Source organism: Protopterus annectens, chromosome 12.part0 (genome assembly GCF_019279795.1).
Source record: "Protopterus annectens isolate FY-2018-M chromosome 12.part0, PAN1.0, whole genome shotgun sequence".
NCBI classification, from domain to species: Eukaryota; Metazoa; Chordata; order Ceratodontiformes; family Protopteridae; genus Protopterus; species Protopterus annectens.
Genome location: NC_056746.1, coordinates 1,120,316,764 through 1,120,340,368, shown reverse-complemented (window position 1 = coordinate 1,120,340,368; position 23,605 = coordinate 1,120,316,764). Strand labels below are relative to the sequence as shown.

Below are 23,605 nucleotides of genomic sequence, written 5' to 3'. Positions count from 1 at the left end.
GACATGCAATTGCCATAACAGACTTCCTTAAAAAAGTTCACTGTATAACTACAACAGTGACTGAGCAAACCATGAGTAATTCAGCATTTACACACCCCTAGCTAGCTTTACCTACTCAGCCTTTGCACTCTTCAGTAAGTGACATACGCTATTTCTAAATCCTGAATCATCCATGGGAAAGGTAGTAAATATCACTCTGACAAACCTACAGGCAAATCAGTGCATCCTCTAATCGAGAGCCAACAAGACCTCTCCATTAATGCAGTGATGCCCTCTTCATAAAGAAAGTATAAATCTAGACAGGTTTTATAAAAATTTGTAAGACAATCATATTATTATGGGAAGCTGCAGAGTGATGGGTAATTCCACATTACAACTGTGCTAATTAAATGCCTCAACTGCTGGTGCAGTGTTATGCTACTGCAGGAAATTGTGCCTAATACCTGACAATACTGCACCAGCTTTGCAAGCTCTCACTACCTTTGAGAGATGTCTGCTTGTTTCTTGTTTCTGTGTATGTGCAACATCCAGACTATGCAACACACAACTTATGCAACATGGAGCTCTGTTGGTCATAACACTTCTTCACTGCAGCGAGTCCAGGCTGCCTCCATCACCATAGGATGGGCTAGCCAATATCAGCTTCTCACTCCCATCTTCCCCCTGCGGCCCCTCCAGCAGCCATGCTGCAAATCTGACATGGGTCATCTGGAGCAGAAAGGGCTTCACCCCTCTGCACCACTGGGCCACTTCTTGTTCAGTGGTGTTGTCAGTAGATTGATGATCAAAAGATAAGCATCAGACCATCACCTCCCTATATTCAAATACCATCACCTCCCTATATTCAAATACTGCAAGGTTTTGAATACCCCATATGTACACTGAATAAGTCACAATGGTATGTTTGCTTTGCTTCCCCAAATGATCAACACATGATCACTTGAAAAACATTTCCTCTATCACAACTGATCAAAAACACAACTCAACTATAGAGAGATCAAAAATCAATAATTTTGAAAGGTACAATTTCCCCTGTTCCTCCTTATGAGGTATATATATATATATATATATATATATATATATATATATATATATATATATATATATATATATATATATATACACATAGATATATATATATATACACACACACACACACACACACATATATATATATATATATATATATATATATATATATATACACACACACACACACACACATATATATATATATATATATATATATATATATTTACACTAACTCTGAAGTCACTTAACAGTAGGGAAAAAAGAAACTTCCCAGAACAGCATATGCCAGTCTCATAAAAACAGTAAGGCAGCAGAGCTTACAAATTAAGGGTTTGACTTACAGTTTATAAGTAATTAGAGTGGTTATTTTCACTCAGTTAGAACTTTCTCAAGTGATGTTTGATCACATGTAGGGAAGCTGTTTAGTTAACATTACACTGAAATATGAATATTACATCATATACTGTATGTCAAATTAAGACTTCCTCAGGCTCTTCATGTATGTGTTTCTATTTATTCTAGGTCAACCTAATTTCCACATTTTTATTTTTATTTTGTTTTTACATATGACTGACTTGAAAAAAGTAACATGATAGGAAATCCAATAAAAAAATAAGTGCATGTCTGTTAAGATATATAATTTTAATTTTTTTAGTATAGTTAGGCTTTTTTAAATCTCATATTTACAGTGAACTCTGAAAAGAAAAAAACAAGTTTACAAACTGAAGTTCTTGAATCAGCTGTGATCATTCTAGTGTGATGTACCTCAAAAAACCCATACAAAATATAAAGCAGCCAACAGCCTGTTGTATACACTGTTGTGACTCAAGGTGTTCCGAGACAAATTCCATTACAGACATGGAGTACACAGTAACATTGGACCACCATGTTATTCAGTAAAATGCACTTCAGTATAAAGGTATCAACAACAGCACATACTTCAGAAATATTAACTGGATAGATTTGTTCCACCCCACTGCATTATACAGGACAGTAGCTCCTTGTTTGCTTTCACTGCTTAGTGTATTTGTAAAAGGAGCATATCATCAAGATATTATTTATATGACTGCACTATGATATTCTGGCAATGAGGAATTAAAGGGAATGTTCTCACCTGGTTCAACGTAAACTCATTGGTATGTGACACTGCACTGTGTAGCCTTATATGATCACCTGCATTCTCTGTGTGCAGTCATAGGAAAGGTAATGTGAGCCAAGTTCCTGCACAAGGCATCAGCTTGTGGGGGAGCCAAACAGTGAATTATTTATTAACAATATTTTAGAATCTTATTTTGATAAAGTAGCTATTTATTGCCTCCTCTATGCCACCTTTCAGTATTTTAAAAGAGATCCTCACTTGCATTTTCTCCACCTCATAAGTAACAGCAATGATGATGAATGTTTTGCAGGAGATTCAAGATAGCCATCAAGTAGTAACTCCTTTTTGGTGCTCTGCATGGATTTGAAAATCTTGACAAGAAAGCTCTACACAACCAGTTTAAAATGGGCAATTACATCATTATAGAAAGTTTGTTTCTCTGAATTCTTGCTAGAACCACGAATTTGTATCTTTGGATTAATTTATTGAAATTCTTATGAATTACCAGTTTTGATCATGTATGAAAAATGAACACTGAGAGAGCTAATCAACAGGACACATCTACAGAAAGGGCATACAATAGATGGTAACTTCAATACAGGAGAAAATAAACGAGTTTTCTACTAAAATGGAGTTTGTCTGAGAGAAATATAACATAAAACAGTTCCTTAAAACAATGACGGAGCAACAAGGAGTCCACACAAAAGATAGAAAATTCTGTTTCAGACAGAGATGGCAGACTGAAGATAGAGGAAATACAAACAGACTTCTTTTTAAAAAGAAACACTTGCTTTTTTAAAAAAAAAGGGATTTATGGAGGTCCTGAGAAACATGAGGGGAGGAACACGGTACCATTTCTAACAAGTTAGCTGCAGAAAATACTGCACCTACAAAATTGAAAAAGCACCGAAAACACTGGTGAAATCCTGTACAAAACCTTAAGCTCCCATAAAATCCATAACTGTAAGATATATTTCATATTTAAACAAGGAAGTTTTACTAACAACTTATTGGTCTAATCCTCCTGTGGAACAGGGTAACAACAAAGTCCCGGTGTGTCAATTTACCATAATAGTAGATGCTTGAGTCTCTTCATTGTTGCAGCAATAAGTATTTGGGATTTCCTGCTGTGAAACCTCTTGGCCTCTCCAAATATCAAAGATTTATTCCACTCTTTCTGACCTAGAAGATGCCCTCCCTTCTAACATCAGGACACCAGGGTATAAAAGTAGTCAACCAGCACGATTTTCTCAAGTTTTTCATATGTTGGATCCCGATGCAACCTTTGTTGTGATTGTAGGTCAGCCTGAAGCCAAAGACAGAACACCAAAAGCTAAGTACCCCATTATAGAAAGACTTTTTTCATACCTCATTGCCTGTACTGTTGTTAAATGTCACTGGGTAAGACTAATGTTTGCTTAGACTGTTGGAAACAAATCCCTCACTGGGACTTCTGCACTGTATTTGTTCTGTCTGGGCCTAAAGCATGACATGCTGACCATCCTCAGTGTACTCACTTTAATTCTAGGGCCATAAGGTGTAGGGCAGAGTTGCTTGGAACGTTTTTAGAGAAAGAGTGAGAGAGTTGGTGGCTCTTGCTCACTATGGCTTCTGCCAGTCATCTTGAATCGGGCTTTCCTCAAAAAATAAGGAGAAGCATCCAAAGACAGTCAGACTGCTGGAGAACAGCCTATTAGTGTTGGATTGTACACCCAGACTCGTTATTGTCAAAGGGAGGACACAAGTGTTTGCAACCACTGCCCATGACAGAATGGAGAAGATATTTCCAATAAGATGATTAATTAAGGTGAGAGAAAAAATGTAAGAAATTGACACAACATCAAACTATATAAGAAAACTGAAATAATTAAACTGGACAGACAAATTAAGCATAAAGTTGAAACAATATCAGGGAAGAAATGGAGGAAAAATGATATAACAATAGTAAGCACAACAGAAAACCATTTTATAACTATATAAAACATGGTACAAGTAAAGACAGAAAAATAGATAAACTGTGTATAGATTCAAAAATGTATTCTCAAATACAACAGACTATAAATATGTTTAAAACATTTTATACAAAACTGTTTGCCTACACAAATGGGGAGGTGATTTGTGATACTCATAACATCAAAGTAACTACCAAAATTAAATTAGATTATGTTGAAAAAGTGGTAAGCAAACTGGATCTGAGTAACGCACATGAAGAAGGCAGAATTAGTAACAATGACCTGAGAACACTTCAGCATGAGTTTTTCACAAGGTCAACTATGGACAGATTCCTTAAGACTGGCAATGTGCACTCTTGAATCCATCTTTAAGGTAAAGGGAAATAGGACAAACCCAGAGCCTTACAGACCTTAAAGTCTTGTTTCTTGTTGTGGAAAATAATGGAAAAGGTTATTTTAGCCAAATTACTGATAATGTTCATAGGATCACAGCATGTTAATAGGCTAATAGGCCTAGGGCCCTTATAAGTCTAGCCAAGTACAACCCCTGTTCCCAAGAATGTTGGAACCTAAGCCCATATATCAGCATGCATATGTTAAAAATATGCCTATAGGTACCTTTAACATGATGTCCCATAACATAATAACAGCTACAACTGAAAAAGTGTGTTGTGACATAATTTATGTAGACCTGTCTTTAGTCTTTGACAGGGTCATGCAAAAAATACTGATCAATAAATTAGTTTCCATACTGAAAATTTCTTTGATTTCCTAATTTCACAATATTTATTTAAGGTGTTCAAAGTGTTTGTTTTTTCCATATTCATATAAAAAGCGAAACAGAGAGTTTTACAGCAATTCTGTAGGTTTATTAAAATTGGGAGTATATGTCTCTCAAGCAATAGCAATTACTAAATAAACTAAACAGGGCTGCCCCTCCATCTTTTTTATTCCCTTTAGCTATTGAACCATTAACAAACTCCATTAAACATAATAAAACATATTGAAAGTTTGAAAGCAGAAGATGAATTTTATTTTAAAATATTTGCTGATAATGTATTGATAACCTTGACTAATGTGAAATCCATCTACCCATCCTTGGTCATCATCATTCTATGGCACATGTAGATGGTACATTAAAAATTTTGGAAAGAAACTGTTACCCATAATTCAGTGACAGTAAAACAAACACAATATTAACAAATCATAATATAAATTAGGTGATAGTACTACTATTTAAATTTAATTGGGATTGCAGAACAATGAAATATTTGGGCATTACATTTTCAAAAGGTCTAGAGAACAGCACTAAGACTATTAGAATATTATTAAAGATTTTAAAGATTAACTGCAATAACATGTACTGTACATTTGAAGACTAAGTGAATTTGATCACAAATGATATAATTGCCTAAAGTGTACTATGCAATTAAAATTAATCCTTAATGTCAAGTAAAATTCTTATTAAAGAGTTAAATAGATTTATACATTTCCTTTCATACCTCTCAACTGTACAGTTTTTTGCAGAATATCTAGATTTATGCCTCATATGTTTGGTCCATTTTTCATAAAATTGTGGTTTTCTGGCAAATTAGTGGCAACTCATTAAAGACTGAAGTCAGAAAATAAAGACAGACACTTGAATTTCAGACTTCATACCCTTCAGAAAATTCATGCTAATGCAAAACCTGTTATTCTATCAACTTTCTAAGTTTGTAAGAGCAATATCTAAAAATTGGCCTTATTTTTTGGGCCTTTGTCCCACTTTTAGTTATGGCTTCAACCAGATTTCTTGCTCTAAGAGGTTGAGAGGTATGTTTGGTATCCAAATGCACAGAGAACTGTGTTTTGACATCACAGCAGATCATAGAAAATTAGGGTGTTGAGGTTCCCAGATGTAGTATCATATGTTAGGGCACCTACAAAATGGCGGTACACTGGCTGAATACAACTTAAAGTGTGAAATGGAAAGTATTAACATAAAGCATTATGCAATGATAAACTGTAAACACTATAGATAAAATGAGGTAGATATTAAATAACTACATAAATATGTGCATTTCTGTTTCTACATAACCTCACACAATTAAATAAATGAATGTATTCTATTGTTCCAATTTCATTTAAAATAGATTCACTGAAGGTAGTAATATTACAAAAATGCGAAATCTGAGACACAATACTGCTTCAACTATCTAAAATGATGCGCAATCATAGAAACTGATATTACTATTCATAGATATGGACTAGATCCTGAAAATAGGTAAGCTAGGGAGACGGGTAGTGTTGTTTCAGTGGCTCAACAGCTAGCATACTCACCCTTCATGCAGGGAAATCAAAAGGCTGTGGGTTCTAGTCCACTTCAAGTACTTGGATTAATTATACATTTCTGGCATGGCAATGCAGCATTGGAGAGAGGTGTTTTACTCCTGAGTGTGTCATCCTCCAGATGTGATGTTAAACCAAAGTCCTAACTGCCCAAGTTGGTGGTAGCTCAGGTGAATGTAAAGGTTCCCATGACACATAAAAAACAGAGTAAATTAAGATCCCTAGTGCCCTGACCAAATTTCCCTTCATTAATATGAATACCACTTTGGGTCTCTCCTGAAAACAAGATAATGACCTAGTGGAACAAAGAGTAAAAAAATGAATAAAGATAAAATAAATCTATCCTCTCACTTAACCCTACCCTAATCCACCTACACTCACACAAGCACTCCCACCCACTAACACTGCAGCTTTCAGAATATCTAAAAGTTTCACCATCATTTTGTCCAGCTCAGACATACTTTATTAGCTTTCATATGTTATATTCATCATAAATCTTAAAACTCTGATGAATATAACACGATCACATTTCAGAGTAATTTACTTTGTCAAACAGCAGCCGATTCGATAGAGTGAATGATACCCTTTCTAGCAGTGGCTCATAAAATAATAACTAAGAAGTTGGAAAAAATCCATTACACCTTTATTTTCAAAGTTTTAAAATATAATCACTATTGTTTATGAGAAGTGAATTAATGTTATAAAGATATAAACTAATGAGACACTAACATTTAATGTTGGCCAAAATTATCCACATTATTGCAGAAGTACAAAACTAATACCCTTTAATGTTATCAGCTTTTCTTTTCATTCTGTCTTTGAAACAATACAGACTTCATTGTTACAAGCAGTTTAAATATATGTTCAGTTCTGTATTGTATTATAGTGTAAACAGTCACGTTTAAATTTAGATAGGATTTAGGTCTTTATTTGTTTGACTATAACTGACAGTCATTAGTATTTTGGAAAGTTCAATTTTACTTAGATTCTAAATTATCATCATTACCATCAACCCGCTTTTTCCCATTTTTTTTCTACATGGAGTCAGGATGTTGCATAAATTGTCTCTGTCCCTCTCTTAATTCAGTGCTACTCTCCTACCTTCATCAATAGTCATGCTGGACCATTGCAGGTATTCTTTCATGGAATGCAACCATCTTTTTGGTGGGTGTCCTAGTTTACTCTTGCCTTCTTCCTGACTCTCCAAAATCTTCTTCACAAAATCACCTTCTGCTTGCCTACACATGTGACTGAACCACCATAACCACTGCTTCACCTTCTATGCAATTGTGAATACTTTGGCTACTGCTGTGATATCCTCACCACTTCGTCTATCCATCAATTTGTATCGACCACCCATCTCAAACACTTCATCTGCATCACCTCAAGATTCTTCAACTGCCTTGCCAAGGTTTCTGCCCCATTCAGAAGCATTGGTCTGACCACTGTTTGGTACACCATAATTTGCAGCTTCTTTGGCATTCTTCTGCAAAACACAACCCCTGACAATCTTTTCCAGTTGGTTGCAACAGCTCTGATTATAGCTTTGACCTCCTTACTCAGACTTCCCTGCTCCTCAACCAGCTCTCCCAGATACTTGAAGATGTTTACCTGTCCCACTGCTTTCCACACTATTTCGGTTTTCACCTTCTTGTGACATCCCTATGTGTTGCCATTACAGTTGTCTTGTCTGTAGTCCATTTCATCCCATGTGCCTTCAGTTTTGTATTCCAGTCCCCTATTGTTTGCTAAATTTCTTGCTCAGAGTCTGCTTCTAGTGCCAGACCACCTACATACAGCAGCATTGTTGTTCTGTCCCCTTTACCCGGTTTGCTTATGTTATCCATCACCAGTATGAATGGCAGAGGGCTCAGAGATGAACCATGATGCAAACTCATTCTCACTGGTAACCCATTTTTGAGTCTCAACAATGTCTGTGGTTTTCTCACTGGGTCCTTGTATACATCCAGCTCTAATGCTGCCAAGGTTTCTGGGGCTTCCAACCATCACAGAACTGCCCAAATCAGTCCAATTATATAATAGTATGATGGAATATTGTATGTTCACCTTTTGTTTTTGCATTGAAAATTTTAATAAAGTTTTGAAATTGAACAAACATAAATGCCTAAGTCATTATCTCAAAAATCTGTGAGTGCAAGAAATATCTTAGGTTGTGGCAATTTTGAATTAATATTTTTAGGTGATTCAAGTATGTGTTTTTGTTTCATTTGGATTTGTACACAAGGATTACACCATGAGTTCTACTCATTCAGTCTTCCAGGTAATGGTCATTATTCTTCTGTTTGTAGTAATGGGATGGAATTCTATGATGATTGTCTGTATCTTTAAAAGTTTATTCGTATGCATTCAAGCACCAAGCTTTTTACACTATATAAGCATCTTATGTATACAAAAATAACTGTAAAATGGAGTTCAAACACATTGCAAAGGCATGGAGAATTAACTCATTAGTTATCTTTGTACTTCTTGGATGTTTCAAAATGGGTAAGATGTTAAACTTGCATCTACCATTTAAATAATCTACATTATGTTCAAGGCAACGTACATCTAAAGAGTTAGTCTTTCCCAGAAATGCACAACTAATATCTACATCAACAAACTTGAGTGATTTGCTTAAGACTGTGGGTCACTAAGTACTGTGTGTGTGTGTGTGTGTGTGTGTGTGTGTGTGTGTGTGTGTGTGTGTGTGTGTGTGTGTGTGTGTGTGTGTGTGTATGAGAGCACACACACATATACAGTTGTGCGTGTGTGTATATGTATATGTGTGTGTTTGTGTGCATGCCCATATGCCTACTTTGCAATGGTCAACTCCATGGTATAGAGGGTTACAGTCCTGAATGCAAACCATGTTAATATGGAATAACTATGATTTGAGCACTGGATGAGCCAGCAAACAGGATAGGGCTAAGTGGCTAACACTAGCTTACCCATCTTGAGGGGGGAGGGAGGGAGATGTTCTGGCCCAGTGTAATGCTAGCACCTACAGAACAGAGATGTGCATGGCAATCAGTGCATGGACAATGGGCATGAATTTGGCACTGCTGAGCCTTGTCCATTTGGCAGTTCTTGTGGCATATGTGAAAATGTCCACACCCTCAGAGTATGTTGTAGCAGACCTTTACATCTGCAAATGTTCACCTCAGCCACCACCATAGCTCTCAACCTATCAGGGACAAATCTCAACAGAATCAGGAACAAATCCACAAATAACCAGGGACACTTTTAAAATATTAGTACTATTAACTTCAGACATTGACATAATAAGAGAATGTGAATTAATATATTTGTTTATTTATTTATTTACATTTGTTGACCGGGAGTGTCCGACTGGACGTAGGTCCATTTTCAGCGGAGGCCCGGGAAGAAAATCTCCACAGTTAAAATAAATAGACAGTAGTTACATTGGATTACATAGCGATTAACAATTTAACATAGCAATTACTTACAACATATTTACAGATGAAGTACATAGTACATCAGTAGACAACTAGAATCTTTATCTGTGAAGTACATAACAGACATTAACAAATGTTACAATAAGAAGTTCCTGCTATATAATAAGTACTAGACTTATGAGCATCTGAGCTTGCTATAATCAAGGTAGTTAGTGGAGTGGAAAGAAAGCTAGTGGTTGGATGGGGTGGGTGATATTAGAGTGAGAGTTGCAAGGGCATAGCCAGCATGTTTTTAGGTGCACTTTTCGTAAAGTTTTGAAGTGGGTGCATGATGGTATGGAGGTAATTGTGGGTGGGAGGGAGTTCCATAATTTGGCTATGGTGCAAGAGAATAGTGCTTCACCAGCAGAGTTATTGGCTTTAGTGATCTGCAAGTGATTTTTGTTGCTGGATCTTAGTGGTCTGGTGGTGCGATAGGGTTGCAGTAGATTCTGGAGGGATGGGACATTTAGTGGATGGTTTACTAGTTTGTGGGCGAGTGAGAGTTGATACCATTGAAGGAGGTGAGGAAGTTCAAGCCAGCCCAGTTCAGCAAGAGAGAGACAGTGGTAACTACTGTAGGATGCCCCTGTGGCGAATTTGGTGATTTTGTTGTAGCAGGTCTTTAGCTTGTTTAGATCGCATTGCCTTAGGTTGGTATATATTGGAGAGGCATAAAGTAGGGTGGAAATAAGGTGGGAATTTGCTACTGAAATCTTTGCTGCTTTGGTGAGAAGTTGCTTATTTCTGTATAATGCTTCTAGTTTTTTTGTGGACTTTTTTTATGGTCACGGATATGTGAATGTCAAATTTTAGTTTGTCTATTTCCACTCCTAGCAATTTGGTGTGTTCAGTTGGGTATATAGTGGTGTTGTCTTTTGCTGTGATGTTAAAGTGAGAGTTGTTTTGAGTATGTTTGGTGGGTTGGAAGATGAGTAGCTTAGTTTTGTTTGGGTTGAGTATTAATTGGGCATCAGATAACCAAGTTTCAACAGAGGAAAAGGCTTCCTGTGTGACTTTTTGCAGTTTGGGTAGGGACTGGGCTGAGCAGATGATGGTTGAGTCATCTGCGTATTGTATGAGTGTGCCATGTTTGGTGGCAGAGGCTAGATTATTGGTGAAAACAGAGAAGAGTAGGGGTCCAAGGATGGATCCTTGGGGAAGCCCTATGGAGACAGGTAGTTGGTGAGATATGCCATTCTGCCATACAACGGATTGTTGGCGGTCAGACAGGTAACTCTGAAACCAGCTGGTGACTGATTGAGAGAAGGATAGGTTATTGAGGACAGAGATAAGTTGTTTGTGTGGGACCATGTCAAATGCTTTAGATAGGTCTAGGAAAGTAGCAGAGGAGAGATAGCCATTGTTTTTATGCTGAAGGATAGTGTTAGTAAAGGAGAGTAAGGCAATGGTGGTGCTATGGTTTGGTCAGAAACCATGCTGAGTATTGGAAAGGAGGTTGTTAGTAAGGAGGTAGTCTGAGACCTGAGAGTGAATGCATTTCTCTAGTATTTTGGAGAGTGGAGAGAGAATAGCTATGGGGCGGTAATTGGTTAGTTCTGTGAATGGGTCCGCCTTTGTGGAGGGGAATTATATGTAATACTTTACACAGTGTGGGAACGTAACTTTCTGACAGAGATTGGTTAATCAAGATGGATACTGGGTAGGCCAGAGCATCAGCTGCGATTTGTAGGTATTCACTCGGGAGGTTGTCTGCTGCTAATTTGGTGGGCTTAAGTTTAGTTAAGAGTTTTTTATGTTGGAGGTAGATACAAGAGAAAAAGAGAAGGCAGTGGGGAGATTACTAGTTGAAGGTGTGGGTTGGAGGGGAGGGGGTTTTGTTGTTTAGCTAGTGACAGTATGGTTTGTGTGAAGTGTGTGTTGAATGAGGTAGCAATATTTTCTGAGGAGTGAGGGATGTTAGGAGGAGAGGTACTGACTTTACCTGGGTGGAGGATGGAGTTTATGGAGGACCAGAATTGTTTGGGGCTGTGTTGTGAGGAGTCTAGGGCAGACTGGTAGTATTGGAATTTGTCTTGTTTCATTAGCTTTTTGACTCTATTGTGTAGTTCTAGAAATTTCTGTCTAGTTGAGGGGGTTTTGGTTTCGTGCCAGTGTTCCCAGGCTTTATCCCTGTTTTTCATTTCTGACTTAGTGGTTTTCTGTACCCATGGAGAGGGTTGTACTTTGGTTCTGGAAAGTCTTATGGGGGCATGGTAATTAAGGATGCTCAGAAAGGTAGTATTAAAAAATTCAACTGCATCATCAAGACTGAGGTACTTTAGAGGATGCCAACTACATTCTTTGAGGGATGAGATGAATGTGAGTGGGTTAAAGCTTAGTTTTTTACGTATTTGACGGTAGATGACAGGTTTTGCTTGGTATAGGTATTTTTTGAGTAGGAATGTTGGGGAGTGATCACTGAGGCTATCTGATAAGCAGCCTGTTATATATGATCGAGGGCTCTTACTGACTAGTATCCAGTCCAGGGTAGTGTGCTTGCTGGAGTTTTTATTTATCTTGGTTGGCGACTGGACTAGTTGGGTGAAGCCATGAAAGTTTACATGATGGGTTGGATGGTTGCCAGAACAGGATTGTCAGTCAATATTGAAATCACCTAAAATGATAATTTCTTGGGGGAGATGGTGGGTAGACCAGCTGAGGAGGTTTTCTAGTGGAGGGATGTTTTGGCCAGGTGGGAAGTAGCATCCAATTATGTTGATGGTTTTGTTTTGGTTTATTTTGAGGTTGGTATATATTATTTCTTCATTGCCTATTTGTGGAGCTGATGATTTTAAGATATGGATATTTAGAAGCTGTTTAAATATTATAGCTACACCGCCTCCTTTCTTGTTTAGCCGGTCTACTCTTAGTATGCCATAACCTGTAGGCACTATTTGCTCATTGGTAATGTGAGGTTTTAGCCAGGTTTCTGTCAGGATGACTATATCTGGGGAGTACAAGTCTATGGTGGCATGGAGTTCATGGACTTTGTTGGATATACATATATTTAGGCTTAGTAGAAGGAAGTCACTTGGTTTTCTATTGGCTGTAATATGGGAGAAGTTGTAGTTTCTAGTCTGATTATGAGGATTGGGGGTGGAGATGGAAGAGCCAGGGTTGAGGTGGATGTCTCCACTTAGGGCTAGTTTTGATATGCATGAGGTTATTAGTTTTCTCAGTTTTTGAATGTGTTTGTTTATAAGGGAAACTTTATGATTGTGCTCTGTGGGTAATAGGTATGGTGGGAGGGTTACTATGTTAAGTTGTAGGGATGCTTTATGTTTGAGTAATATAGTTGGTAGAATATGTGGGGGGTGCATAGGGATGGTTCTTGAGTTGGTGGGAGGGGAGCTGAGTGAGGGGTGAGACATGAGTGGTGGTGTGAGTAGTAGTACAGTGGTAGTGGTTGAGTGGGGGAATGATGGAGCTTTGGTAGGATGTAAGATATGCAAGGAGAGTGCATGCAGTGAGCATAGGTAAGGTATGCTTGTACATGTTAGTTGAGGAGGTGTGATAGTAGTGGGAAGATGGAGGAGGTAGTGTTGGGTTAGCGCTGTGGTTGGCTACTGGAAAGATGGGAGGGGTTTGTGAGTGTAATAAAGGTGGGACCACTGGGGCGGGAGGGAATAGGGGGCAGGGTGGGGAGCGAAGCGGGTAGAGACCCTGTTAGTTGCTCTTATGAGGGGGCTGGAAACATTCAGGTAACAGAGTCAACTGATAAATGAACATATGATAATGACAAGGGTGGTTGTAGTTTTAAAAATGGTGCCTGCCACAGGTAATATTTATTAACTTTGGGATTGTCTTAAGGTAATAAACAGGGAAGAAGAAGGGGAGAACAAGGGTGTGAGCAGGCAGTTCTTTGTACTGCTGCTAATGAGCCAAAGCAAAGACAAGTTTGTGTTTAAGAAACAATCACAATTGACCAAGGACTGCTCTGAAACTGTAAGTCATTTCTTAACCATTTCTCAGGTGGAAAAACAGGATAACCTTGTATCAGTAGGCTACTGTGGTCTCAGTTTAAATTAACAAACACACAGTATTGATCAGTTATGGATACTATTTGCTAACAGAAGGGAATAAGAGAGAAAGTGGAAGATGAGTGTGTGTGTGTGTGTGTGTGTGTGTGTGTGTGTGTGTGTGTGTGTGTGTGTGTGTGTGTGTGTGTGTGGGGGTCTGCTTACAAGCCAAAGCAGAGTGCTCTCCAGGGGAAAATGAATATTAGCTCAAACAGGTAGACACATACTCAAAGTTAACTTTAGCTGTCTGCAGACAGTTCAGACCCGGACTGCGCTTTTCTTATAAGAATGATAAAGGTGGTACCGCAGTTGAATACTTAAGAGTGGTGTTAGGTTCAAAGTTAACTTTAGCTGTTTGCAGACAGTTCAGACCTGGACTGTGCTTTTCTTATAAGAATGATAAAGGTGGTACCGCAGTTGAATACTTAAGAGTGGTGTTAGGTTCAAAGTTAACTTTAGCTGTTTGCAGACAGTTCAGACCCGGACTGTGCTTTTCTTATAAGAATGATAAAGGTGGTAACGCAGTTGAATACTTAAGAGTGGTGTTAGGTTCACAGTTAACTTTAGCTGTTTGCAGACAGTTCTGACCCGGACTGCTCTTTTCTTATAAGAATGATAAAGGTGGTACCACAGCTGAATACTTAAGAGTGGTGTTAGGTTCAAAGTTAAGTTTAGCTGTTTGCAGACAGTTCAGACCCAGACTGCGCTTTTCTTATAAGAATGATAAAGGTGGTACCACAGCTGAATACTTAAGAGTGGTGTTAGATTCAAAGTTAACTTTAGCTGTTTGCAGACAGTTCAGACCCGGACTGCGCTTTTCTTGTAAGAATGATAAAGGCGGTACCGCAGTTGAATACTTAAGAGTGGTGTTAGGTTGGATAGACACTGAGCTCCTCATGAGGCCTGTAGCAGAGTGGATTGTCTGAAGTAAAAGAAGTCTTTAACTCTTAATTATTGTCATAATTTATTAAGTACAATTCACCACCTTTTGTCCAAAAGTTATCAATTTTAGGAGGGATTAAGAGGGACAGAGCTAAAATTTTATTCAAAATGAGGGACATCCCTGAAAAATCAGGGACAGTTGAGAGGTATGGCCATCACAGAAGGGTTACAGGCAGAAAACAGAAATACCCTGAATCACAGCTAAATGTTTCTTGCCCAGCTATAGGTTATTAATGGACACGATTGCAGCAGTGGATAGATGATCCACTGGAAAGGTGACTGAAAAACTAAAAATGTACAAACCAGCATTAGTGTGTGTGTGTGTGTGTGTGTGTGTGTGTGTGTGTGTGTGTGTGTGTGTGTGTGTGTGTGTGTGTGTGTATGTGTATGTGTGTATGTATGTATATATATATATATATATATATATATGTATGTATATGTATATGTATATATATATATATATATATATATATATATATATATATATATATATATATACATATATATATATATATATATATATATATCCTTTATATCCTTTATAAACGCATTCTATGAACACCTTCAGGAATGTATGGATCATGTGATCCCAAATAAAACCAAGACCCAATCCTCCAAAGGCAGACGTCCTGTCTGGTGGACCCCAGCCATAAACAAACTATACAATAGAAGGAGGAAGCTACTAAATGATAGAGCAAAATCCCAAAAAGGGAAGGCATCACTGATCAGTATTAGCAAAAACTACGGGCACACATAAAATTGTCTAAGGCCAGCTTCAAGAGAAAAATTGCACAGGACACTAAGGATAATCACAAGGCTTTCATTAGTTATGTTAGGAACCTGGGTGGTAATTCCCAGATATGCTCAGAATTAGTCCAAAATGACAAAAAATACACCAAACCCACAGACATTGCCAACATCCTAGCTGACAGGTTCAGCGCAAACTCCCCCTCCCACCAAAAGGGCAAATATCTATCCCAGCAGAGTGCTGCCCCCCCTGACATCTCAGATGCTCAGGTAAGAGCCGCCCTCTCCAAAGCAAAAAACACAGCATCAATGGGACCAGGCGGTGTCCCGGGCTGCGTCCTACATGAACTCCAAGAAGAGCTAAACCCAAACATAAAACTACTGTTCAATCTCAGCCTTACTACAGGATATGTGCCCAAAGAGTGGCGTGCAGCAACAGTGGTCCCTCTCCATAAAGGTGGTGCCTCAACGGATCCTGGAAACTATCGCCCCATAAGCCTGACTAGCTTGGTCTGCAAAGCTATGGAAAGGATCATCATGGACCTCATAAATAAAGATATTGGGGACCTACAAACACTGGATCCTACCCAGTTCGGCTTTGTTAAGGGCAGATCCTGCCTCTTAAACCTGGTTGATTTCTTTGAAACAGTCACCAAGGCCATTAATGAGGGAAGGTGGTCCACACAGCCTACCTGGACCTCATAAAAGCCTTTCGATACAATACCCCACTCGGGCATTATAGATAAGCTCACCAGCTTAAATATAAACCCCTATGTCACTAGATGGATTGCAAATTGGCTCAAGGACAGAACCCACATGGTTAGAATTGCTGGAGCCATGTCAGACTACAAACCAGTTACAAGTGGTGTCACACAAGGCTCAGTCCTGGGACCTCTCTTGTTTGGTATATATTTCTCGGAGGTACAGGCCAACACGGAAGGACTGTGGCTGACCAAGTTCGCAGATGACTGCAAACTGGGCCATAATTGACTCTCCAGCCAACACAAGCATCCTCCAAAAGGGCCTCATAGAAACAGACAACTGGTGCCAGAGCCATGGCCTCAAACTAAATGCCAAAAAGTGTATAGTCATCCCCTTTGGCAAAAACAAAGTGCCCACAAATTACCACATAGGTGGTAATCCATTAAGTACAGAAGAAGTAATTAGGGACCTGGGGACCCAAGTTGATAACAATCTCTCATTTGACAACCACGTGGCCAAAGTGGTTAGAAAAACATTTTATATAGCCCACCTAATCATGAAGGGATTCACATCTAGATCAGGGGACGTCATCGTGCCTCTTTACTCATCCTTCATCAGGCCCATAATTGAGTACAATGCCTCTTTTGGGATGTACCTTACCAGACACCTGCAGCAACTGGAAAGACCCCAAAAGTACCTCACCAAGAGGATCAAAGGGCTCAAACAGATGCCATATGCTGCCCGGTTAAAGAAACTCCAGCTCTACTCAGTGGCATACCGCCTGTTCAGAGGCGATCTGTGCCTGACGTATAAAGCCATGTCCAACCCGGAATTAATGGACATGCTGCACCTCAGAAAATCCAAATCACATCAAGCTACACGAGAGACTTGAACCTCAGCACTGAAATAAATAGGACATGCTGGAGGGACAGATTCATAACCCAGAGGCTCCCTTCACTCTGGAATAAAATCCCAGTCCAGGTTAGGCAGAGTCCCTCATTGACTCTCTTCAAGAGGAATCTTGATGAGTGGATGGGAGATCGTAGGTTTACCCGGGTATCACTTCTGTGTCACTGTTAGACAGAGGCACAGTATACTAACCTCGAAAAAGGGCATAGCAAAATAAATTTAAAATGGGTGGCGAAAGCCAAACACATTCTGGCTAGGCTTATAAATGCCCTAGGGCAGATAGCCTAGTATGAACCTATGAACCTATGAACCTATATATATATATATATATATATATATATGTGTATGTATGTATATCTATATATATATATATATATATATATATATGTATATATATATATATATGTGTGTGTGTATATATATATATCATCTTCTTTCGGCTGTTCCCATTAGGGGTCACCACAGCGGATCACCTGTTTCCATTTCTTCCTGTCCTCTGCATCTTGCTCTGTCACACCAACCACCTGCATGTCCTCTCTCACCACATCCATAAACCTTATATTAGGCCTTCCTCTTTTCCTGTTACCTGTTAGCTCCATCCTTAGCATCTTTTTCCCAATATACTCCGCATCCCTTCTCAACACATGTCCAAACCAACGTAATCTTGCCTCTCTGGCTTTGTCTCCAAACCTTCCAACCTGGGCTGACCTTCTAATATACTTATTCCTAATCCTATCCACCCTCGTCACACCCAGTGCAAATCTTAACATCTTTAACTCTGCCACATCCAGCTCAAACTCCTGCCTTTTTGTCAATGCCACTGTCTCCAACCCATATGACATAGCTGGTCTCACTACCCTCTTGTAAACCTTCCCTTTCACTCTTACAGGTACTTGTCTGTCACAAATCACTCCTGACACTCTTCTCCACCCACTCCATCCTGCCTGTACTCTCTTCTTCACCTCTCTTCCACACTCGCCATTACTCTGAACTGTTGATTCCAAGTATTTAAACTCATCCACCTTCGCCACCTCTACTCCCTGCATCCGCACCATTCCTCTATCCTCCCTCTCATTCACACACATATATTCGGTCTTAGTCCTGCTGACCTTCATTCCTCTTCTCTCTAAAGCATATCTCCATCTCTCCAGGGTCTCCTCCACCTGTTCCCTACTCTCACTACAGATCACAATGTCATCTGCAAACATCATAGTCCATGGGGACTCCTGTCTGATCTCGTCTGTCAACCTGTCCATCACCATTGCAAATAAGAAAGGGCTCAGAGCTGATCCTTGATGTAACCCCACCTCCACCTTAAACGCATCCATCACTCCCACCGCAGTCCTCACCGCTGTCACACTACCCTCGTACATATCCTGTACCACTCTTACATACTTCTCTGACATTCCTGACTTCCTCATACAATACCACAACTCCTCTCTAGGCACCCTGTCATATGCTTTCTCCAAGTCTACAAAAACACGATGCAACTCCTTCTGACATTCTCTGTACTTCTCCATCAACACTCTCAGAGCAAACATCTCATCTGTGGTGCTCTTTCCCGGCATGAAACAACGTCATCTGCAAACATCATAGTCCATGGGGACTCCTGTCTGATCTCGTCTGTCAACCTGTCCATCACCATTGCAAATAAGAAAGGGCTCAGAGTTGATCCTTGATGTAACCCCACCTCCACCTTAAACGCATCCATCACTCCCACCGCAGACCTCACCGCTGTAACACTACCCTCGTACATATCCTGTACCACTCTTACATACTTCTCTGACATTCCTGACTTCCTCATACAATACCACAACTCCTCTCTAGGCACCCTGTCATATGCTTTCTCCAAGTCTACAAAAACACAATGCAACCCCTTCTGACATTCTCTGTACTTCTCCATCAACACTCTCAGAGCAAACATCTCATCTGTGGTGCTCTTTCCCGGCATGAAACCATACTCCTGATCACTAATCATCACGTCCCTTCTTTACCTAGCTTTCACTACTCTTTCCCATAACTTCATGCTGTGACTGATCAATTTAATCCCTCTGTAGTTACTACAGCTCTGCACATCACCCTTATTCTTAAAAATCGGTACCAAAACACTTTTTCTCCATTCCTCAGGCATCCTCTCACTTTCCAATATTTCATTAAACAATCTGGTTAAAAACTCCACTGCCATTTCATCTAAACACCTCCATGCTTCCAAAAACTGCAACAGCAATTGTTCATCTAACTATAGGTTGTAGCTTCTGTAAATGCTTGTCCTTTAAAACAAGCTGTAGTACTAATAACATAATTGGCTTAGGGAGATGCTCCCCCACTAGTATTCATTTTAGATCTCTAGTGACACTGCACATTGTTTTGCTGGCTCTGTGACTAAAAATGCAACTTTTTTTGACTGAAAATTAAATGAAAGATCCCGAAACAGCTCACTTTTTGGAAAGAACACAAAATCAATGCTGCAGAATGAGCAAAAAGCATTTTTGAGGGGTGGGCTGTGACCCTGCACCTCTGATATGTGGGGATGTGCCCCCCCCAAAAAAATGTTGCTACATAACTAACTTCCAGATTGCTGTATCTCATGGAAAGGAGAAATCCCAGAGATACTGCAGTCTCTACATTTACATGCTAACCCCCAGAACCACACATTAGTTATCCCACATTCAACCGACAACCACAAGTATGATGCATTTAAGTTTGCCCCCCCCCCACACACACACACACACACACACACAATTTGTCTTTTACATTCATTTTGATGTTGATTGAAATTGACAAGCTATATTTTTTTTATTGTGTCCGGATTTGAGCATGTTTATTTATGCATGTGTGTGCCTGTATATGTGTGCATGTGTGTGTGTGTGTGTGTGTGTGTGTGTGTGTGTGTGTGTGTGTGTGTGTGTGTGTGTCTGTCTGTCTTGCGTGTGCTTGTGTATGTGTGTGGTTACCTATCAAAACATCTACTCTTCATAACATCTAAACTCAAAACATCAAGACCATAACGTCTAAACTTCAAAACATCTAAAACTCATAACATTGAATCTCAAAACACTGAAAACTACAAAGCAACTATAAATAACATCCCACACACTGTTTGCTACATTTATGCAGGGAGGGCAAGCCCCCCTGCACCCACCAAGCGGGGAGTTCTGAAATTGACTTTTTCTACCACTGTAGTGCGACCTTGGAGTTGGTATATTTAATTTATGGGGAGTGTGGGGGGTGTAGCCCCCCACATGGGGGGTGCAGGGGGGCTTGCCCCCCTGCATAAACATAGTAAAAACTCTGTGGAATGTTATTTATAGTTGCTTTGTAGTTTTCAATGTTTTGAGATTCGATGTTATGAGTTTTAGAAGTTATGGTCTTGATGTTTTGAGTTTAGATGTAATGAAGAGTAGATGTTTTGATAGGTAACCATGTATGTATATGTGTGTGTGAGAAATACGTGGAAGGGATGGAATTACAAGTTAAATGAATGGCAAAACTGAATTATTGGATGTAAATGCTATTTTCTGGGATGTCCAAAGAAAATACAGCGTGGGTGGCAACTCTGAGTTAGGTACTATATTTAACTGATTAGGCAGCCATGGGCCTGTCCAATACCAATGGGAACCACCCAAATCACTGCCATTATAATCAGCCACTGAGCTACAGATATTACCAGATGAAGAAATCTGTAATACAGACAAAATAAGTTGTGAATAAAAAATTCAGGCATTAACTAACATTTGCCATCTCACTTTTAATCTGCAAACCTGTCCAGTTTATGTTTGAGATCAACAGTCTTTACACAGTACCTCAAAATTAATGCTGTACTGCACATGTATGCTCTGCCATTAGCAATGGCCATACTACTGTGAATCTGTAACAACTGTGAATCACTTCTTTTGTTTCTGTAGAAAATGCTGGACTACCAATGGATTTACCAATAGGAAATTGTCAAGACTTGATTGTATAACACTATTTTATAGTTTCCAGTTTTATCAGTTCTTCTGTTAACCCCACAACAAATAAACAGACAGGTTTAGGTGTACAGTAAGGCATATTTACAATTTAATTTCAGAACCTCAACAATCTGTTCTGTTCATTAATAAATACAAAACAAATAACTAACCAAATTAAGTAAATGGTGGTACATGACAACTTATTACTTTTGTGTTTCAGCAGGTGGCTTGGACTGGTGGGCAGAGACAGCACTGGTCTGGTGGGTGTGACTAGCAATGGGATACTGAGTAGGGCTATCATAGGCTGGAGTCAGGGACAAGAATGCAAATGCAAATGTTTTCCAGGTATCAAACCCCCTTGCTATAGCCCTGCCTTCTTGGAATTTCAGGCACAATGCACCTATAGTATGGATACACACAAATTTCATACAGCCATTTTAAGGATTAACTTCTCTGTTTTTTTCTCTCAGTCGTCATCCTATGGGAATAATAAAGGGTAGCATGTTTTGTCTTCTCTTCTCTTTGTATGTTTAATGCTGCCACAGGTGAGCAGAGGTATTATAAATAATACATTCTTAAGTGCAACTGCTCTGCAATGATATACATTATATCACATCTCCTCACAGATGTCTCAGCTGTCCAGATTTTGGACAAACTTTCCCATTTTCAGGCCTTATTTACCCCTGTATATGACGTGCCTAGTTTGGAGGTATGTCATTCTTTTTAATCTTAATTTACTCCTTCATAAATATTTCTGAATCCCCCTCATCACACATGACTTTTGAAGGTGTCTAGTTCACAGACTAAATGGCCAACACACTAGAGGCACCAATAATTTGAAAAAAGAAGACACACACCTTAACAACTCCATTTTTCAGAAGTAAAAACAGACGACTTTGTGTGGTAAAAGTACACAGATTTTACAATACCTCTGATAAATTGTTATATTTTACCATAATTTTTGTCACTCTTTGTTTTTCTTTTTTTGTAATGTGTTTCTGAGTAATATGTCACATTCCCATAGGAAGCAGAAAGAGTTATGTGCTATCTGGTATTCATATTTTATGCTAATTAGATGGAAAGATTTTGGCTGGATTTTTCTCCTTTTCAGGGGCCTTTGTTCCTATTTTCAGTATCCGCAGGTTGAGAGGTGTGCCTCCTCAGCTGATTAGGAAAAAGGCTACCACTGCAAAAATGCATATTCTTCTGAGATTAGTGAGGAGATTATCACCAGATCCATTAATACTGAGGTATCAGCAATAAAATTGATACTTAAAGAGTTGCTTGTATCCTTCATGTTGACTTTAACCTATCCAGCTTGTTTCAGGAGACTCAGAGCTGAGCTAAAGCTGAAAATCAAGTGACAGACCAAATTATTTCACTATTTTTTCAGTATGAGATATATATCCCTTATCAGCCCAGCTATGTAGCACAAACGGACAAAGCCCTAACTACAAAACAGACTGTCTTCAGTTTAAATAGCAGCTAGGGCTAGAAGAGCCAGCTAAGAGAACAATGGCAGTGAGAGGATGGCACCGACTTGCCTGTCCTAGGAAACGGAGTAGTGGATTCCACTTAGCTAACTGCCACCATGAAGGTGGAGACTTGCACAGCACTGAAATGGTCAGGACAAGGGGTGTCGGCTTAGTAATAGTAGTCCTCATCATGCAGTAGTTCCCCACATGCTTGGAAAGGGAGTTGAATGCCCTGTGGTGATGCAAATGCTTATGTCAGCCACCAGGGTCAGAGTAACAGCCTTAACAGAAATGTCCTCATTTCTGGCGTGTACATACAAGTGCAGAAACCACTTCCATGGCTACTTGCATGATAGCCTCTTCGGCCAGTACTCACTCCTGTATTGGGACCCCCAAATGGGCGTGAGAGACTTTGATGAAGCTTGACTGCTGGCATACATGTAGGGAAAACTATATGCCGAAAAAATAAATACATCCCTCATCCATTATTTAATTATACACTAGGATCTTCTCACCTTTATATAAACCTTTCTACTCTCAAAAAAAGGATCACAGAACTGGATATGAAAACAGAATTACCACATTCAACAGGATGTCCCATACATTAATCCATAGTAACCTGTTCTTTTAACTATAAATCAAAATGTAGGGGTGCTCACCTTAAAGCTTACTTTCCAAGTAGAACTCCAGCTACAGGACTGCTCAACAAACAAAACTTTCCAGCTGCCAGATCCTATGCACAATTCTCATAATGCATTACCCTATAAGAATACTGCAGTTCTGGAAAAAGGGAAAAATAAAGGAAGAGACAGAAGGCTGTGGCAAGAAAGCTGAGATTACTTTCAGAAGTTGGCACTCTACTCAAAAATCAATTATGCTAAGTACCAATAACTTTTGTATCAGATTTTATAGATCTGTGGCTACAGGAACATACATGATAAGGTCCCCATGTTCCTTCTCTTGGACAACTATCCCAAAGGAGTACTCCTTTA

At 39.2% G+C, this 23,605-nt stretch overlaps 1 protein-coding gene across 5 annotated transcripts in view; it reads right to left on the bottom strand.

The window, feature by feature from the left end:
- ELMO2 (engulfment and cell motility 2) overlaps positions 1-23,605 on the bottom strand; it is a 1,277,433-nt gene that overhangs the window by 1,031,126 nt on the left and 222,702 nt on the right. The gene's annotated exons all lie outside the window — the stretch shown is intronic.